Source organism: Cavia porcellus, unplaced genomic scaffold (genome assembly GCF_034190915.1).
Source record: "Cavia porcellus strain 051 isolate PalLab524CR breed Dunkin Hartley unplaced genomic scaffold, mCavPor4.1 scaffold_21, whole genome shotgun sequence".
NCBI lineage: Eukaryota > Metazoa > Chordata > Mammalia > Rodentia > Caviidae > Cavia > Cavia porcellus.
Window position 1 is genome coordinate 63,842,145 of NW_026947504.1, and position 12,081 is coordinate 63,854,225.

Here is a 12,081-nt window from a genome sequence, read left to right on the forward strand (position 1 = left end):
ATGTTGGTCCCCCCAGACTTTGCTTTGAGACACGTTTCCTCCCAGTGAGGACGAGATCGCCTGTCACTGTCTTCTGGAAAGGTGAGTCCCACGGCATGGAGCCTGTGTCAGTCTCCAACTCACTGTGCCAGTACATGTGACACTACAAAATGCCAGGGGAAATGAGGGACAAGAATAAGGTCACCAATGGTTAAAAAACAAAACGCAAACTGAAAAGCCCAAAAGGCTTGTTTCTGAAGGGCTAGAAACATAACTTCTACATTGCTGTGTGTTTTGTCAGCGTGCTGGTGTAGCATTGCTTACATATGAGTCTAGGAAAACAGGCTCTGTTGTACATTCTGTGTCATCTGCTGCTGTTGGCCCAGATCATTTGTCACTGTAAGGAATAATAGGAGAGAAATCCTAAAAAAAATCCTCTCTTCCAGGACAATGAAGCCCCATACTAATAAGTGGAAAGGAGAAGGAAACTTAATTTATTAGATGTTTGTTCTGTGCCAGGAGCAGTGTTGGTTGCATTTACATGGATTTTATGTAATTCATTTAATCCTCATTTAATTGACTCGGGAAGATCTCAGCTTAAATTGGATGTGGGGAAATATGGCCTGAAGACACATTGGCAGAAATCTCAATCTTCACAAACGATGGGAGGATTGTCTACTGTTAAAAGATGGCTTTTGTTAAGAAATTAGTTTTGTCCCAACAGAATTGTTCATTCATTCAATAAATATTTACTGAATGCCTTCTTGCATCAACTTTCAGGGGCAAAATAGGCAAAAATCCCTACCCTGTGGAGTTTATTTCTAGCTTTGTGAGGAGACATAATAAATTGGTAAGTTCTGTGATATACAAGCAGGTACTAGGTGACCTGCAAAAACAGTTGAGTAAAGAGGTTTGGCAGTGAAGAGGTTGTTAGATGTGGTTTTAAACAAAGTAATCAAGAGGTGATTCCTGAGCACAGATTTGAGGCAGGTGAGAGGAGCCCTTCCAGGCAGAAGCAGACTGTACTGTGAGAAAGCGTTTGACTTGTTCAGGGAGTAGCGAGGTGAGCAGTGTGACTGTCACGGAGTAAACAAGGGGAGGACACCAGGAGGAAGAACACTTGGCGGGAGTCTTCTTAGCATCTGCAAAAATCTTGACAGGGAAAGCATTTAGACTGGAGGAACGACACAGTCGGAAGCACTGCCCTTTTAGAAGGCCCCTCTTGAGTCTGTGTTATTAACTTTAATAAAGGCGTACTCTAAAGCTACTGGAACAAGGTACCACAAAGGGGAGGGTTAAAATAGTGAAATAAATTCTGCAAATTGTTCTGGAGGCTAGAAGTAAATAAGGCAGGTGTGGGAGGAGCCGTGCCGTCTCCGAGGGCTGTTGGTTGGGCTCCTCTCTTGCCTCTGGTAGCTTCTGGCGGGTGCTGGTGCTCCTGGGTGTCCTTTGGTTGTACACGTCTAGTCAGTGTCTCCATCTTCACATGGTGTCAGTGTAAGTTCTCTAAAATCAAGACGTGTTCTTACAGAGCCACAACTTAATTACCACCATTATGAAATTATCCCTGATATATTATTCTCCATTCTACAAACATTACCCATATTTTGGTGGTTGACTCAGTAGTAGGCTTTGCAGCAAATGGAGTTTGAAGACAGTGTGTTGTGTTTGCTGCCACATCTCTTTGTCTCCTTTAATCTACAACCTTTCTTGATTCTGCCTTTGCATTTTATGACATGGATTGTTTTTAGGAGTATAGACCCCTGAGTTTAGAGGCTGTCCTTTAATTTGAGTTTGACTGATCGTCCTTGGCTTATATTCCAGTCATGCAGACTGAGTAGTGCTATCCTGTGTTTGTTTTCTAAATGCTTCCTATCAAAAGGCATGTGTCAAGTACTCTCCCTATTGATTGATGGATTTATAACATGGACATCACTAACTCATCCTCTCTTTCCCCTGGTACTTTGTGGCCACACCTAGAATTCACAAAATTCATGCCTTTGCCCTACTGCTCTGCAGGCCCTTCCCGTCCTATACTCCGTATGCAGCAAGCTAATCAGAATCTACATGGAGCTGGAATCCTACATTTATAATGGAGAAATGGATCTACTTCCGTTCATTTATTTTTGTGAAGGACTCTGGCCGTTCTGGTCCTCCCTCCTGCTCATCACTCTTCCTCTAGCTCTGCTCACACTTTGGAAGACAGTATGAATTAGCTTGCCCAATAAACCCCAGATTTTTTCTGATTTCTCTGAATGTTCAAAGTGGGATTTTAGGAATACTTTTTCTTTCTAGGAATGAAAAGTGCCATGAGAGTTGGTTGATTTTTCATTTCAAAACACCATGCTGTGTTTCCAACCAGGGGCTTTCTGCAGTCTCTGAGTCTGTTCTTATAGGTCAGATGCAGTCTTCTGACACTAGCCCTCACACCCGGGAAGTTCTCCTACACCAACCTTCGGTGACCCTCTGATAGGTGCTGGTGTGCTCACACAGGTTCTGGGAGCCCATGAAGTGCAGTCGAGCAAATGCTCCATAGGGGAATGCCTCCGCCCTCCACTGAAGCAGAAGGGTGACCTTGCGATGTAAGATTTCAATGTCTCCTTTGTGGGTTCCCGAGGTGCCCAGGATGTGCCTCTCACTTAGTTGCCTTAATTAGATGGCTGGAGCAGGTGTCAGTCACAGGAAGTGAAACCACGTTAGCTCATGCTCCAGGTTTTCAAGCCTGGAAACAGGACGATGGCACCGAGAGGACTCTCCCACTGCAGGACTACAGACAGCACCCTCAGAAGCGGACAGGGGGAGTTTTATGTTTTTGTGGTATGCCGTTTCCTACAGTCACGTGACTTAAACCTCTTCCCAGAAAATGGGGAGAGGCGAACAAAGGGAGGGAGGGGAGAGGAGCTTGAGACTGTGTCCTCACGGCCCTAGAGGCATCATGACCAATTTTGTAGAAAGGTGTGTGGTGAGGGGTGTTTAATGCCCACGTTTGTGTTTTTAGAAGTATTTCTATTGAATTTTAATTTTATGAGTTTTATTATATTAAGCAATGTGTACATAACAAGAAAATAAAATATCAGTAGGATAAAATATTAAAATTGTACTATGTATTTAGTGTTTAGAACATACATAACATTCTCAACACCAGCTGTTTACTTGCTTATAAGATCTAGAAAACAACAGCAGAAATAAATTCCTATGTGAACTACAATGAAAATATAAACAAAACTACCACAGAAATAATCTTTGCTTCAATTATCACACATCAGGTAGTTTCACACGTGACAATGGCGTGTTCTATATGTAAGCATCGCTTGCACTGACAGCACGTGTGTTTTGTGCTCCTGTCTTCTTTGGTAGGATGTACTTGACATCTTGCTGGTCTTTCTATTTTCTTAGGCGGTTCTTGTGACATCAGCTGTCTGTTCACCAGTCTCCTTCAGAAGTCTTCTGAGTTCTTTGGGCAGATATATATTGTTCTTCCTCTATTGTACTTGGTCATTTATCAATTCCAGTCCCAATCTTCTAAGAAAACTTCTCAGTGATATTTTGTGTTTGTTATTTTCTTTGTAAACTATCAAACTATTTATGCCTGACATCTTTAGGATCCAGGAAAACACAATCAAGAACCAATGCTTTATGTTTTTTTTTTTTTAATCGGTACCAGGGATCGAACTCACGACTGCCTGCTTGCAAAGCAGGTGCTTATGCCACTGAGCTAAATCCCCAGCCCCAATGCTTTATGTTTTGAGTGCTATTGTAGTCGCTGTATGATGTGTTAGCAATAACTAGTCTGCTTTCATTTTGTAACACGTGATCATTTCTGGCTTCATTTGCCAGTTGTTCTTCAGACAAGGGGCTAATATCTAGAACATAAAAAGAACCTCAAACAATCAGATCTCCCAAATTTAAAGACCCAATCCAAAAATAGGCATCCGAAATGAATAGACACTTCTCAAAAGTACAAATGGCAAATAAATATATGAAAAATGTTCAACATCACTGACCATTCAAGAGAAACAAATTAAAACAATGCCAAAATTTTATCTCACTCCAGAAAGAATGGCTAAAAATCCTCTATCCATCTTTTTTGTTTGTACGTCTCTTTTGAGACAGAGTCTCCTTACACATCTAGGTTAGCCTTGAACTCACTACTAATCCCAGGCTGCCCTTAAATTTACAGGCTTCTCCCATCTCAGCCTCGGGAGCTCTGGGATTACCACCAGGGCCGCCACTCCTGGCTTCCCCCCAGTCTTATCATCCTGCTACAATGTTGATAGAACAACACAACTTTTTTTCTTTGCCATGTAGGGGAATAATGTCATGTCTCTCTGAAACCCAAAGAACGTATTATACATTTCTTTATTATGAACTTACAGCATATTTTCAGGAATCTTGACTTTGTTCTTTGTGTATAATTAAGTTTATCGATACAGTTTAGATATGAATAATGATTACATTCATGTAGGGAATTTGTACCTGTACTTGATATAGCTCAGTTCATATTTTTCCCTTCTTTCTCTTCAAACCCTCATCTCCTCTTTATTTATAGAACTTTTTTCTATTTTATCCTTTTTTTCTCATTTTTTCTTTTCCTTTTTACCCCTCCCCCAATTCTTCTTCCCTTTAAACATTTGCTTCCAATTTCCCAATATCTCTTATACATTTTTGTCCTTATTTACACTTTTCATTTCTCATACCATAAAAACCATGAGACATATACACGTGTGTCTAATTTACTTCACTTAAAGAGTACGGTTTCAAGGTGTACCTGCTTAGCTATAAATGTCTCAGTCTTATCCTTCTTTATGGCTGGTTAAAAAACCACTTTTTAAACATCCGGTCATTGGTTGATGGGCATTTGAGTTGTTTCCAAGATTTAGCTATTACACACTGCAGCTATAAACATGGGTGCACATTTATTGCTATGGTATGATGCTTTAAATTCTTCTGGAAAGATTGCAAGAAGGTTAATAGCTGGCTCAAATGGAAACTGTAGTCCTACTGATTTCAACAGTGGATGCAGAGTCTAACTCCCACCAGCAGTGCAGACGGTTCCTTTTTCCCCAAGTACCTCCAGCATTTGTTGATAGTAGCCATTCTTTCTGGAGTGAGATAAAATTTTGGCATTGTTTTAATTTGTTTCTCTTGAATGGTCAGTGATGTTGAACATTTTTCATATATTTATTTGCCATTTGTACTTTTGAGAAGTGTCTATTCATTTCGGATGCCTAATTTTGGATTGGGTCTTTAAATTTGGGAGATCTGATTGTTTGCGGTTCTTTTTATGTTCTAGTTATTAGCCCCTTGTCTGAAGAACAACTGGCTAAGATTCTTTTTTTTTCCGCTCTTGGGTTTTCATTTCATTCTGTTGGTGACTTCTTTGGCTGTGCAAAATCTTTTTAATAAGATGACCCGGTTGTTGATTCTTGGTAGTATTTCCTGTGCAATCTGGGTTTTGTTCATGAAATCTTTGCCTACACCTATGTCTTCCAGGGTTCTAGCTATTTTCTCTTCTAGCAGATTTAGTGTTTGTTTTCAATTTTTAGATGTTTGACCCATTTTTACTTTAGTTTACTGCCTGGTGATAGACATGGGTTTTAGTCTTTGGCATGTGGAAAGTCAGTTTTTCCAGCACCATTTATTAAAGAGGCTTTCTTTCTTCCAGTAAATGTGTTTGACCCCTTTGTCAAAGATAAGATGGCTGCATATGTTTGGAGTTATTTCTGTCTCTTTTAATCTGTTCCATTGATCCTGGGTTATTTATTTGCCAGTACCATACTGTTGCTGTTTTTTTAAATCACAGTATCTTTGTAGTATGATTTAAAATCATACTTAAAGTCAGGAATTGTGACCAAGAATTGCTTTTGCTATTCTAGGTCTCTTCTTGTTCCAGATGAATTTTAGAGAAGCGTTCTCTAGTTCTATGAGGTATTCTAATGTTATTTTAATTGGTATTGCATTAAATCTGTATAACAGTTTTGGGATCATGACCATTTTTATTATGCTGGTTCTTCCTATCAATGAGTAAGGGATATTTTTCCATTTTTGGATATCTTTTTGTTTTTCAGAGTACTATAGTTTCTAATTTAGAGATGTTTTAGTTCCTTTATTAGATTGATTCCTAAGAACTGTATTTTTTTCAATGTTATTGTCCACGGTGTTGGCTTTGTTCTTGTGAGAAATAGTTCCTGTCCTGGTCAACTGGTATTTTTAGCAAATGTAATAACAATGGATAACTAATGAATCAATTGTTGAACATGACATTTGGGTTACTTTTTGAAATATATATAAGTCTGTTCACAATGTCTTGTGGTTTATTACTGCATGAATAATAATTCATGGCTGAGTTCCAGGATACATTTCTAAATTCAAGATGTAAAATGTCTTTGCATCTATCAGAGTGTATATTTTATATGATATTTGGAAGATTTATTTGGCATATAGTGCTGAAAGCTTCTACAACCACAAGATGATGCAAGTTGTTCATTAACTGTTATATATTAAGATAATGTATAAATTCCTTGACAGCTCAAAACAAAGCTTTCAAAAAATTAATGAATAGCAGTCAAATTATTGTATTTTTTTTCGTCTCTTGGCAGGTGTTTTTCAGTCAAAACACAGGCACTTCTGAAGGAAAGCAAGTCTCCTGAGTGTTCTTATTATTCTAAAAATCTCAAACCACACCTGTCACTTCTCCATAAATCCTTTAGATTCTGATAATTAGAATGATCAAGTCCTGCCGTGAAGGCTATTAGTTCATAAAATGAGGTGTCATGATAACTATATTTGGTGTATTACTAGTGATGTATATAGAATGTTTTGCATGTACTTCATTATTAGTATGCTTCAAAACATCTTGTGGCATATCGTCTGTTACAACTTCCAACACTGAGCAGCAGTGTTGCCATCCGGTCCAGTAGATTTCACTCCTGGCAAGAACCTAATAACATTTTCTGACCTAGTTCTAACATTGGATCAACCAGGTATACATGATTGTTCTGTAGCATTTTGACAAGTCAAATATTTATTTACATTACTGCTTTCTTCCTCATCTGAATCAGAGGTCTTTATTTTGTACTTCTCTATCCGTCATATCTTACTCTCTCTCACCACAACTTCTTTTAGTTACATGGTTATTGATAGCTGAATCACTGATAACTCACTTTCAACCTCCCAAAGTTATAAAAGTTACTTTTCAGGTGACATTGTACTGAACTGGGTTAATTCCACAAGAAAAATGAAAAGAAAATACTTAATTAAAAATTATATATACACAAAAATATATCATGGTGCATAATGCAGGTAAAACTCACCTGTTTATACTTTATACAAGATTATACACTTTGCCATATGGACAAGTTCATATACCTCGTTGTATCGAGTGAGTGAACATGAACATTGCCCTGAGATGCACAGCTAAAGTATGTATGTATTTTTTTAATTATAAATATATGGTCTGGGTATCTGGACCTGAGTGAGGAACTCACTTATTAAAAGTGATTTTTGACATAGTTTTCAGAGAGTCTGTATCCTTACATTCATAAAACCTGTAATGTCTAAGTAAGTTTAAATTTTTTCTTATTGTTACATGTTTACAATACATTTATTTTGGGAAATTGTAACATGTATATACTTTAATCATTTTTTATCTCCCTGCTTCCTTCCTAGGATCTTCCTCCTCATTCCCAAAATTCTGCCTCTGTTTCTTACTTCTAGCCTTTATTTTATAATTTACTTATATTTTGAATTTCTCATGTAAGAAAAACTATTATATTTATAACTATGTATCTATCTAATTTCACTTACTATTATGAACCTAAGGTTTGAGAATGATGTGAATTTATTATTCTTTATGACAATGAAATCCCACTGTGTTTGTGCATATCATATGATTCTATTTCATTCTTCTGCATGTGAATAACTAGTTTTTCCAGAACCATTTGTTAAGTGGGGCTATTTTCTTTTCTCCAGCACATTTTTAGTCCTTTTGTCAAATATTATATGACTAACAGTGCATGAGTTTGTTTCTGTATCATGTATTCTATTTTATTGCTTTATAAGTCTATTTTCAGTAAGTACCAGGCTGTTTCTATTACAATGACTTTACAGTATAACTTAAAATCTGGGATTGTGATGCCTCTCATTCTGCTTAGGATTGCTCAGGTTACTCTGGCTCCCTTTTGGTTCCATATAAATTTTAGGTTTGCTTTTTCTAGTTCTGTGAAGAATGCTGTTGATATCTTGATTGAGATTTCATTAAATCATATGCTAGTTTTTAGTATGGCCATCTTGGCAGTATTTGTTCTGCTTCTCCAGGAACAGAATATCTTTTCATTTTCTGATGGCCTCTTTGGTCTCCTTTTCAGAGGAGTATAGTTTTCCTTTAGAGAACTTTCACTTTCTTGCTTAGGCTAATTACAAGTACTTAATTTTTTGAAGCTATTTTAAATTATAGTGTTTTCTATATGGGTATATTACTGTTGTATAGGAACACTATTGATTTTTCTGTGTTGGAATCATCTATAGGAGAATGAGTGCTGCTCATTATCTTAATGTTAGGTGAAATAAGTGAGATCAAGTTTGGGGCATTACAAAGTTTTGGAGTCATCTTGTTGTTTTATTTTCTGGTGATTATTATGTTTCTGTGTTGCAGATTGTAGATTCAATAGAGGGTAAAAATACTGCTTAAAGTAGAGATGTTTTTAGAAGGTGAATTTCTCCCTGTGTTATGCTTTTAGCTTTGAGAATGATTCACTGTGCCAAAACCTAACTCATCCTATTCAGGGTAATAAAATTAGTCCTTAGCACTGCAGTCAGGGAGAGAACAGTTTCTAGTAATGTAAACATCCAAAGAGCCAGTCCTGTATCAACACACATCAAAGTTGCTTACATTGTTTTTTATTTTTTAATAGCACAGCAAGATGAAGAGCTAGTAAAGATAGAGACTAGGCTGGGAATTTGAAGGATAGAGAAAGAAAGAAAAAAGAAAACTTCCTAGAAAATAAAAGAGACCATAAAGAAAAAAATGATCTAATGATGTTATTTTTATGCCCATAAAGAAGTGTTGGGGGGAGGCAGAAAGAAATGAAAAAAGAAGGAAATATAAGTTAATAACCACATATTATCAGATAATTGAGACTGTGTCAAAAGAGTTCTATGTTGCTCCTGTCTGGGCAGTTAAGGCGGGAAGTGTAACGGCAGGCTAGAGAAAAATTCAACATTCCTGATACTCAGATTAACACAGTGTATGTAAAAGGTACAGAAAGGGCGTCAAATTGGGAAAAACAGACAAAAAGGGAAAAAAGTATCAAAAAGAGGGGAAGAGCAGAGAGACAGCTGTGACGGGAAGGGAAGTGAAGAGAGCCAGGGAAGGAAGGGGTGTCACCAGGAGCTGGGGAGAGGTGAGCAGACTGCACCCAACCGCGTCCAAGAAGGTTAAACGTCCTCGTGAAACAACCATGTGGGAATCTGCAGCTAACCTGTTTACAGTGCTGTGCTACTAAAGCAATAAACTGATACAAATGCCTAAGTATGTGTGTGTGTGTTAGATGCTATTAATCTCCCCAGCTGACTTTCTGTTTTATAATCTTCAGATTCCTTCTCCTTTGGGCGAGGGGCTGACAGCTTCCAGGCTCTCCATTGTGGATATTTATATGTCTTTCTGGTACATCTATAGAGCAAAAATCCATCCTGTTACCTTTGGCTTTCTGTTCTCAGCTCCATTCTTCATCTCTCTTTTGGTCAAGAGAAGAAAACATTTCTAAGAAAGAAATATAAAATGCATTCTTTTTCCCCATCAGTCTGGTCTCCTTTCCAATTGTCTTCTTTAGCAGGAGCAAGGCTCTTCTTCAGAAGGAACAGGCTCTTGCCCTGCACCCTTCCTCTGGCTAGGAGCAGAGTCTTGATTCCAGTAATTCAGCTTTCACGTGTGTATTTATTCACCAGCCAGATTATAACGGTATTAGAGACTGATGAGTTTGTATTGTTTGAATATAACCTGTGTGAAAAATTTGAAGTGTGACAGAAACTATAATATACAAATGAATCTAGAAGATTACATTCTCTGGTTGAATGTTACCTTTGAGCATTATAATAACGCCAAAACTGAGAGGCTGTAGGACTTCTTCTGCCTTCCCTGAAATAATAATGATGATGCAGATAATAGTAATAATGGCAAAAGGAGTGGAGATTTTGTGGGTCCGAGGAGTCGCAGGTGAAGCAAGGACCTAGACTGCCTGCCTCCTGATCACACCTGGCAACTTCAGTGCTTAAGCTGTAAGGAGCTTTTCTATTAACAATGAATCCTTCTGCACTGAGCATGCATTTGACCTTGTCCCCATGTTCTGGCTCTACTTTTAATCACTGGAGTATATATTTTTCTTTTATGGCAGTATTAGAGGCTGAACTGTCTTGCCTTTGTAATTCATTTTGTTGAATCCCTGGCATCCCATAATGTGACTGTCTCTGGAGACAGAGTCTTTAATAGGGAGCAATGAAATTAAAATGAGACCATTAAGGGGGTCATGACTCAATCTGAGTGGAGTCTTTATAAGAAGAGAAAATGTGGACCAAGAGCATCAGGCACCCATGGGCACAGAGGGACAGCCACGTGAGGACCAAGTAGGAAGCCACAGATAAACCAAAGAGAGAGGCCTCAGGAGGAATCTGTCTTGATCTTGGGCTCTAGATCTCCAGAACTGTGAGAAGTGAATTCCTGTTGTTTAATCCAGCCAGCCTATGGCATTTAGCTGTGGCAGCCTGGGCAGACTAATGCAGGACCCCTTCCATGTCTGAAAAACCAGCATTGTGTGAGTGTGGCTGGCAGGCAGAGCTTTGCTTCCCACTGGAAAAAACTGTAAAGATAACGGCTGCTTTTCTTCCCTCTCAGCAGAAACACAAGGAAAGATGACCAGAAAAGTGGCTCCTCTAAGGAGGGGTACTAGCAAGCCACGCCAGCTCAGACCTGTTCTGGTGGCACTACTGGCCCCCTCTGTTCTGGGCCCTCGTGTCAGTGGAGAGCGGGTGTTCAAAAGTCGCTGTGGAGACTTTGATAGGTGCCAGAGTTGGATAGAACATTGAGGGGCTGAAGGGACGATGCCCAAGTAGGCTGTCCTGGGGCACGCCAATATGGGTCAGTGGTCTTGCTCACTTAGTTCTGGGTTTTCTTCCAAACCCAGATCTCCAGGTTTTAAAACAATTCTCCCTGCTGCCCAACACTTCCCAATAGATTTCTTTCCTGCTTAAATTAACTAAACTTGATTTCTACTTTTTTTTGCAATCAAGACCTTTGATTTGTATATATTAATTCAAAGAGTTTTGGTTAATTGATCATACTTACATAGTTTGCATTGACTTCTTCACTTTGACTTCTTTTTACTCGTCTATATTCTATTGCCTTTCCATCAAATGCAGAACAGTGAGGTTTTGTTTGTTTTCTCTCTGCACTGCACCTAAAAATAATCTGAGCTGTGGGACAGCCTTGGCGGAGTCCTGAGAGCAATATCTTCCAGATGATACTTCCAGATGGAATCTGGGTGTGGTTGACATGCTGCTGTCAACTGCTGACATAAAAGAGCCAATGGAACATGAACCTCTGGGAGAAGCTCCTACTACCAGAAATGTTTAGGAGGTTACAGTTGTGCAGAAATAAAGGTCAGTGAAACTTGGGTCATTTATTTAAGGACCGGGAGCAACATGAAAATAGCTTTGGACACAGTGTTAGTCACAGAGTTGGTGTGCAGCTTATGGAAACTCCCAACCCAGAGAATATCCATAAAATGGTGACTGACCATACCTTTAGGCCCAATTGAGGGATAAGTTTCCATTAGTTGTTTGAAAACAATGAAAATCATTCCAAGGCTCTTGTTTCTACCTTAATGGATATTTGGGTCTTCACATTGGCAACCATGAAGGCTTTGAGTGGGGTAGAATGTAAATGGGAAATTATTGTCCTCAGCGTCTTATACTGCGGCCAATCAGTGATTCCTGAGAAATGCCAAACAATGCATGATAGAAACAGGAAGGCAAATTGAGCTAAATGGGTGGCTTAAGATGTTGTTAAGAGTCTCCCAGGAAAAGCCTATGTACCCTGCCCAGTGCTGA